Genomic DNA, 9,031 nt, shown 5'->3' on the forward strand with positions numbered 1-9,031 from the left:
TTTAGTTAAAACAATTCTTATTTAGTAGTCGGAATAATATCCAAAAGTTTTCCTTTCAATTTCATAAACTATACCAACAATCTCGTATGCTTGTAAGATCATTTCCATAACATTCAAGAAAACATATTGAAATCTAACACAATCATATTGGTTTCCAAACAGCCCACACGATTTACAATTTCCATTTGACTCATTAAACCTTCACTTTACATCGTAGAATTCATAACGACGACAACCAAAATATTCGACAACATTAGCTCATTCATTTCACACCAAATATCACTAAGTCACGACGACACACGACTTTCATAATCTCGTGGTTTCATTTGTTTCCATACTTCACCTGTGATTCATTCATAATATAACAATCAACATACTAAATAAATTAGTTCATCATGCCTACACCTAGACTACATACACACGGCCACACTTACATTTCATAACTTCATGAACTTCATTCATTTTTCACATTCCACAACACCCACGATCATGCACAACACATCTGAAATAGATTGAACCTCACCTTCTCCTTCCATTGTCTCTCTCGGCTAGAGCTCCAAGGTGCAACGAATGGATTTCTTGTCCAACAACTCCTTCATGGTGTGGGACCTCTTAATTAGTTGGAAAGCATGAAGAAAGAAATTTTTTCTTGGCCAATCTCCCACATGACCATGTTCGGCCAAGGCTGGCCGAACTCCCCGCATCTCTCTTTCTCCACTTTTCTTGAATTTTCTTGAAGTTGAATGATAGCTTGTGTCTTATTTTCATCATCCCATACGTATATATATGCATAATTTGATCACATGGCTAGTCACATGCCACTTAAGTCCCCTCCAATTTTCTTCAATTTTTCTCAATTTTTCTAGACTTCTCTTTAAGTTGCCAAAGATGACTTATTATTTTGTCATCATCTTTCTTCTCCCCTTTTTTTTTTGTCACATGACCCATATGCCCTTCTTGGAACTTTCATGAAACTCATGTGAAATTCCCGTTTTACCCCTCAACTTTCCTTAATATTACCATTTTGTCCCTAACCTTCCGCATTATTTTCACGGCCCATTTTGCGGATTCCTCTTCTTGCCCGTAACCTTTCTCAATATTTCCAAATTCCAAATTTGCCCTTAACACTCCAAGCCAATAATATTATAAGCGGCTTGTGCATTCGAACAAAACCAGAAAATGTGACTTCGTCCTTAACTTCCCGCCATTAACTCGAAATATTCAAATGTGCAAAATGCGAGGTGTAACAGTTGTTGTATACAAAGAAGGAAATTCAATTGACCAAAGTTAATATCAGAGACTAGTGGGAAAGTTGATCTGTGTCCTACTTGGCACGATATAGCTTTCTTTGTAAGCTTAGTTAGTCAATTCATGCACTCTCCAAAGGAAGAGCACCCAAAGCGATCTACAAGATTCTAAGATATCTAAGGTTCATCTGGAAAGGGTTGTTTTTCAAAAAAACCAACAAAGGAGCATTGAAAGCTTTCAGAGATATGGATTGGGCGGAGTTCACTACTACGGTGAGGTCTACGTCCGGATGTGTACATTTATGCTGGGGAAATCTCGTGACTTGGAGGAGTAAAAAGAAGAATGTCGTAGCTCGTAGTAGTGTCGAAGCTATATACCGATCTATGGCTCATGGGATTTATGAGGTGATTTGGCTCAAAAAGATTATGGAAGATCTGAAAAAACTGTTTTCTCTACCAATGAAGTTGTACTGTGACAACAAAGCTGCCATAAGTATTGCTCACAATCTAATTCAACATGATAGAACAAAGCATGTTGAAGTGGATGGCACTTCATAGAAGAGAAGATTGAAGAAGGAAGTGTGTGCATGCTTTCTGTCCTAACAAATCAGCAAATTGCAGTTATTTTGCACAAAAGGACTGTTTAAACCAAAATTTGAAATTCTTGTAAGCAAGTTAGGCATGACAGATAATTACATGCCAACTTGAGGGGGAGTGTTGATTTGTGAATATCTGATTATGATCAGATCTGATTTTGCAAGATCTTAATTGATCTGATAAAATCAGATATGATATGCTTTTAGATGTTTTAGGAAATTAGATCCAACAAAATCATCCCTTGATTATCAAATCTCCTAGAATCAAGGGATCAGATAGCTAGTTTGTTTGCTTGTTTCTACTATAAATTTGTATCTCTACAGATGAATAAAGTGTGCAACTTTAGTATCAAAACTTTCATAGGGTATAGCACATGCTTGACTAAATCATGAATATTAACATATACAAAGATTTATCATTCTTTTGTAGTCCATAACTAGTCCATATTCATCAACAGGCCCTAGGTATTATGCTCAACTCATTAGAACACATATATGCTAAATAAAGCTACAATCTAGCATTTCAAGTAATTGCCTTTCAATACCTGATATTCACATATATGATTGCCATGCTATATATACCCTATCCCCACATCAGGAAGCACATATAACACATAAAAGTTGAGAAAATTCTCCTATTGAGGTCAAAATCTTAACTTACCTCAAATCAAGTGAGCTTAAACCTCTCACAACCGCCTTTCCGCGCAGAAATGCATCCAAACAGTTCCAACACTAGCCATATAATATTCAACCACGTCAAATGAAGCTAAGGAACCAATTTCTATAATTTAATATGCGGTCAAGGTAAAAGTCATTAAAAGTCAACAAAGTCAACCCCGAGCCCTATGGTCAAATCTTGAAATGAATTTCATAATCGAGTTACTCATTCCTTAAGGATTCCAAATCCATTTTTAGATTCTTATTTTGACTTCAAATCGACCTTCAACATCTCAAAATACACAATTTCTAGCTGACGGCAAAATCCCCCAATTTCATACTTCAAAATCAATGTTTAAAGGATGAATCTAATGGATAATCATGATATATACTCAAAAAGAGTTTAGATTGCTTACCTCAACTCAAACAACGAAATCCCCACAAAAATCTTGCTAACCGAGCTCAAATCTCCAAAAATGATGTTGGGATAAAATAAATTTCGAAACACAACTTTTATACCTGGCAGAGTCCTCTTACGCGATCGCGACAGGGCCCCATGTGATCTCAAAGAGAAATAAAATGGGAAACCTATACAAAGGTGTCTAAGGACTTGCACGGAAAAAAATAAAAATTTGAAAAAATCTATTTGTTGCTGATATGTGAAATTTTGGTTTCAAAACCCACTTAAACCCCTCAAATGTCCCAAGTGATTATATTGGCTTGTACAAAGTCTCAAATCTTAAAATGACACGTCAAAACTTAAAATTAAAGGGTTGAGTTGTTACGTAGATCATGTTGTCTAGTAATAAGCATATTTTCTTGGTTGTGTATGTACATTTTGGATTCATTTATTTGTGAATTGCCTTGAAAAAAAGGAGTAAATTGTAGAGTTTAAGATGTGATAAAGACTCTTCCTCTCTGAATTGATTTTCTAAAGCATAAAATGTGTTCAATCAATAAGCTTCTCTTAGGGATTTTTGATTGATTAAATAATTTTGGGCTGAATCCATCCACAGTCCTTTAAACTTGTTAGTAAATTTCATTTAGACACTTGAACTATGACATGTTCCAATTGAGTAGTTGAACGCATGATAAAGTGTCCTTATTAAACACATCCAGCTCATATTTTTGAAACACTTCATGCGCGTGTTTTCCAGCACTTATTACGTAGATAAGTTAATCACATGAAATACGCATCCTTCTTTAATTATACACATCAATATCAATTGGAACATGCCTGAGGTTTTACTAATTATCAAAGCTAATTTATATAAGTAAAGGAGGTGAGATGTTTTATCTACGTAATGGGCACATGAGAACACGCAAATAAGCTTTTCCCAAATTTTGAATACGAAGTTTGTTAGTTACACTATAACATCTTAAACGCTCAATCAAACTGTAGAATTTACTAGCAAGTTTAAGGGGATGTCGATGTATTCAACCATAAATTTATGAGACAATTTCTAATAATACAATGATGATTCATTCTTGTTGCAGGTCTTGTGATGACTCTGATTGGTTCTCTTCTCAGTGTCCTTGTGGTAAGCTCTTTCCCCATTTAATTGGATCCAGAGGTTTGGTTTGATTTCACAGAGGACAAACTTATTGTGGATATGCAAACCATCATAGCTTGTTTTCAAATGTCAATAACTTATTAACGACAGAATATTTAGTGCGGATTGAAATCCCAATTTCTTTGTCACGACCCGGGCTACGGGCCATGACAGGTATCCGGGGCTAACCACCGAACACCGCTCATTTTGTTCTTATCTGCTCTCATTCATAATATATACTCATAATCATAGAAAACTATCATCATTTGAAACATATTTACTTTTATAAACATAAGCCCTTCGGCTATCAAAATAATATATACATACGTATACATAAAAACTGTGAAACCATATTACCCTGTTTTGCGTATCTACGAGCCTCTACTAGAGCACTAAACATATGGACGGACGGGACCATCGTGCCCAAAATATATATATATATATATATATATATATATACAAAAAATAATCAATGGCACCTCAGGAAAATGGAGTGCTCTCAAATCAATTCTGAGCTCCTACGAGTCGGATCACCTCCTGTCTGTGGGCATGAACACAACGTCGAAAAGGACGTCGGTACGAATATTGTACTGAGTATGTAAGGCATAAACAATAATGAGACATCAATAAAATAAAGAGGCATCAATGAGCGATCACGTAGCTAGAATCATAAAGGAAGTGTTACATCGCATACTTTCATACTAAATCATCATATCATATGTGCATAAATTTATATTTGCCCGAACCATATAGGTACGGTGTGATAATCAATAACATTAGCATTAGCATTAGCACAACGTCAGCCTCCGGCGTCGGGGTATCATCTCATCGCCGTAGTGGTGTACCCGTATCCCTAGCCATGGTGTATAGCACCCTTAGCCGTGACTAGCCATATAAGTGTATGTAATATCATCATGTACTCATCCTTTATCGTAATATACTTATCATAACTCATCATAATGCATGAACAGATAATTCTATAGGGGTGACGTATCATGGACCCCACGTTATGGAACATTCATAAGTATCTTGAAGGAACAAGCATAAGGTGAGTGTATATGATGATCAACATCAATGGGCTATGGATAGCTTCGTTAGCTCTATAGGAACATCGTATCATAAACTATAGCATCTCTAAACTTAAGCTTGTCATTATCGTTATCGTAATCGTAGCATTTCGTGAGGCTATTCATGAACAAGGACTCATAGTCTTCTTGAAGATGGAACATTCATAATAAAAGAGGAAATTCATGCCGTAGGACTCATGCCTTAAAAGGAAAGGGCTAGCCTTACATACCTTTGTCGTTTAACTATTCTATCGCTTGCTCGTCCTCCTTTAATGCGCTCGTTTATACCTTCAAGGGAATTCGTATCAACATTAGCCATACCATTATAGGAATGAGCTTACTAAAGCTAGAAAAATTTGGGTAGCATTTCCTTTGTTTATACTACTTTCCTCCATATTCCATATCAACTACCAACATTCATAACAACAATCACAATATCGCTAACAACAATCGTCATTCATTTAAATTATTCGCATTTCACAATTTCACTCCAATTCTCCATAATCATGACCAAAGTCCATTATCACGTTCTTTCATATCCAATACTAATTCCATGTTCTAAATGTCATTTATAACATATTTATAATCTCAACACAACCATTTTCATGATTCGTTCAACTCTTTACTCCTGAATGACACTATCCGCACATTTATCAGAATATATTCCTACGATGAATATGATGATGATGATTCCATGTTTAAAGGTCCCAAGTCTATGATTTCAATGACGATATGAGAATGTTGAGCGATTTTTGATTCCTCAATTTTATTCATGAATGATGACTATTTTTAAAGATTCTAAAGTATATGAATTGATGCTTGTTATGATCCTATTTTATGTTTTCTCGTGAAGCTATTCTTCATTGATAGTCTCAAGTGTGGATAATAATCGTTCCTTCAAGGTGAGAAATGAAGCGACCATGATTATTCCATAATACAATCGGATGTTACGGACCATCGTCACTCCGATAGATGTTTGGACGTATATTTGGGCTCTATGCATGCTAGATCTTACATGATATATGAATATGATATATGAATACGATATATGTATATGTATATGGGGAATATGGAAACTTGGAGAGAGCGTTGATATACGCTTGTAGAACCTTCTTGATCACTTGTAAAACACTTCATGATACCATTCCGGACGCGGATAACTCTTCCTCAAAGTATCATTAGAACGTTATTAACTCGATACTCCGCAAAATATATTATATGGACTTATAACGCATTTTCCGCAGCATTATATATATATGGATCGGGCTCGAATGTCTTTGGAAAGACTAAGCATCAAATACTATTCTTGCCAAAAGGCACTCGGATGTATGCTACTCTTTCATTACATATATAGTTTATTCATGGTATGCTAAAGAATATATTATATGGATCGGGCCCCCTTTTGGAACATAATATATATATATATATATATATATATATATATATATATATATATATATATATGGAGTTTCCTATGTTAGCAAAGACTAAAACAGTAAGGTTTCGCCTAAAAATAGCACTATAAATTGGTACACACTCTTTATCTCATGAAATGCCCTATGATTTCGATCTTGTTACTATTCATGCTTTGCATCCTGCGGATATGTTGTTACTCATGCCTTACATACTCAGTACATTTAAGTCATCCCTTCCCGATTGTGGATTTCGCCGCGTTCATGCCCTTACACCGAGGCTACTTCTTTGTTCCAAGATATTAGCGTAAGATGTCCTAGTATGGCAATAGCTCCATTTTCTCATAGTGCCGCCGAGTCGTAGCATTATGATATGGGTTCATGTTCCATGTTAGAGACTTTGCGGACGAAAGACGTGTATGATGAACTAATTGCTGCGGGCTTTTGTAAGTGGCTCCATAAGCCGATGATTTTGTGATGCATTATTCTACGGGTCTTCTTACCGATCCATGTGTCTTACTGGTGATACTTGAAAGGGATGAAAAGCAGACTTGAAATTCTGTCTCGCCGAAGAGTTGTCATTATGTACTCATATTATGCTATGAGGGTCAATAATCGATTATGAGTGCCTTGAGATTTTTCAACGGCTTGTTGAATCAGCTCGGGGCCCATCACGTACTTAACGAAAAATTAGGGTGTGACACATACAAAGCTTCATACGGAGCCATTTGGATACTGGAATGATAGCTATTATTGTAGGCAAATTCGATTAGGGGTAAGTGGTCATCCCAACCACCACCAAAATCTAAAACACATGCCCTTAGCATATCCTCCAAGGTCTGAATAGTACGCTCGGCTTGTCCGTCAGTTTGCGGATGGAATGCTGTACTAAGTCTCACTTGAGTACCTAGACCTTCTTGAAAGGATCTCCAGAACTTAGCTGTAAACTGTGCCCCTCTGTCTGAAATAATGGATATCGGAATACGGTGAAGTCTCACAATCTCCTTGATGTACAACCTTGCATAATCTTCTGCTGAGTATGTAGTTCTGACTGCGAGAAAATGAGCTGCTTTTGTCAATCTATCCACAATAACCCATATAGAATCATACTTGCCTCGTGAACGAGGTAGTCCTACAATGAAATCCATATTAATCACTTCCCATTTCCATGTAGGAATTTTCATCGCTTGCAATAATCCTCCTGGCTTTTGATGTTCTATCTTTACTTGCTGGCAATTTGGACATTGGGCTACAAATTCGGCTATATCTCTTTTCATGCCATCCCACCAATACATCGATTTAAGATCATGATACATTTTTGTGGCTCCTGGATGAATAGAATACCGAGAATAATGAGCTTCTTCCAGAATCTGACGACGAAGTCCCGCAACATCCGGAACACATAACCTATTCTGGTACCTGAGAACCCCATCTACCGAGACTTCAAATGGTGACTTTTCTTTTGGGAACTTTACACCTTTATAATACTTCTATTTGGGATCCTCGTACTAGCGCTCTTTTATTTCTGTATCCAAGGATGAAACTGTGGGATCATTGATACTAACTCCTGCACCACCGGCATCAATTATACGTACTCCAAGATTAGCTAGCTGACGGAGTTCATGAGTCATTTCTTTCTTCTCCGAAGGAACTTCGCACAAGCTACCCATTGATCGGCGGCTAAGCACATCCGCTACCACATTTGCCTTTCCGGGGTGGTATAAAATATCCACATCATAATCCTTCAGTAATTCTAGCCACCGCCTTTGCCGCAGATTCAACTCTTTCTGTTTGAAAATATATTGAAGACTCTTGTGATCTGTATAAATATCAACATGTACGCCATACAAGTAATGTCTCTACATTTTTAATGCATGAATAACCACAGCTAACTCGAGATCATGAGTTGGGTAGTTCTTTTCATGTTTTCGCAGTTGTCTCGAAGCATAAGCAATGACTTTTTCATGCTGCATTAATACGCATCCTAACCCAACACCGGAAGCATCACAATATACAACATAGCCATCCGGCCCTTCTGGAAGTGTTAAAACTGGGGCTGAGATTAATTTGTCTTTCAACTCTTGGAAGCTACGCTCACAAGCATCATTCCACTGAAATTTTGCTGACTTCTGGGTTAACTTCGTCAATGGGGCTGAAATAGATGAAAAGCCCTCTACGAACCTTCTATAGTAACCTGCTAATCCCAGAAAACTACGAACTTCTGTAGGCGTCGTAGGCCTTGGCCAAGTCTTCACGGCTTCAATTTTTTGAGTATCAACTCTAATGCCATCCTCTGAAATAATGTGACCCAGAAATGTCATAGAATTTAGCCAAAACTCGCACTTCGAAAATTTAGCATACAATTCTTGAGCTCGAAGAATTCCAAGAACGATACGCAAGTGATCTGTATGTTCTGATTCTGTACGAGAATACACCAGAATATCATCAATGAAGACTCTCACGAATAGATCCAAGAGAGGCCTGAATACATTATTCATT

This window comes from Lycium ferocissimum, chromosome 10 (genome assembly GCF_029784015.1).
Source record: "Lycium ferocissimum isolate CSIRO_LF1 chromosome 10, AGI_CSIRO_Lferr_CH_V1, whole genome shotgun sequence".
Classification (NCBI taxonomy): domain Eukaryota; kingdom Viridiplantae; phylum Streptophyta; class Magnoliopsida; order Solanales; family Solanaceae; genus Lycium; species Lycium ferocissimum.